This window comes from Buceros rhinoceros, unplaced genomic scaffold (assembly GCF_000710305.1).
Source record: "Buceros rhinoceros silvestris isolate BGI_N320 unplaced genomic scaffold, ASM71030v1 scaffold2078, whole genome shotgun sequence".
Classification (NCBI taxonomy): domain Eukaryota; kingdom Metazoa; phylum Chordata; class Aves; order Bucerotiformes; family Bucerotidae; genus Buceros; species Buceros rhinoceros.
The window spans coordinates 10,923-11,520 of record NW_010428381.1 but is presented as its reverse complement, the minus strand read 5'-3'; the positions used below and the strand labels follow the sequence as shown (position 1 = coordinate 11,520).

At 55.4% G+C, this 598-nt stretch overlaps 1 protein-coding gene across 1 annotated transcript in view; it reads right to left on the bottom strand.

Annotated features, from left to right (window-relative positions):
• The window catches only part of FBXO10 (F-box protein 10), a gene marked incomplete at both ends in the record, with an annotated part of 11,637 nt that overhangs the window by 1,368 nt on the left and 9,671 nt on the right, over window positions 1-598 (bottom strand).

The window sequence follows — 598 nt, the reverse complement described above, 5'->3', positions numbered from 1 at the left end:
CAGGTCTCTGCAGAGGCACCAGCCTCCCTGTGCCCTGTGCCCTGTGCCCCACGGTGAGAGCCAGGCACAGGGCAGCCGCAGCCGGAGGAAAGCACTGTGGGGAGGGCACATGCAAAGCAGAGTGGAGCTTTCAAGGAGGTGAAAGCACAGAAGAGACACACTGAGACGTATGTCAATGAGAGCATTCGAAGAGTGAGAGGTGCTCGTGCACATCCAAACAGCCACCGCACTGGACCAACTGTCTGTCCCCGCTGGGCAGATGAGGCTGATGCCAGACTGTTCCAAAATGTTGATCTCAACTTCCTCTGGATATCTCCTGATTTTGCATGACCTTGACCTAAACAAGTCTTTGGAGGTTGGCAGCTACCCGATTTTAAGAGCCAGGAGGACTACATCAAGTTCAGGTGAATGCTGGTGGAAAACTCTGTGGCAGCTTCTGTGTTAGAGGTGTTCCGTGGGATACTCTCAGCTAGCGAAAGAAGGCAGGGGGGGAGCTGGAAGGATTCTGCCAAGGAACTCCTCGACACGTGGCTGCTCTGCTGCTCAGGGGTCAGACACAGCTGCAGCCAAAGGAACTGGCACACAACGAGAGCCCAGT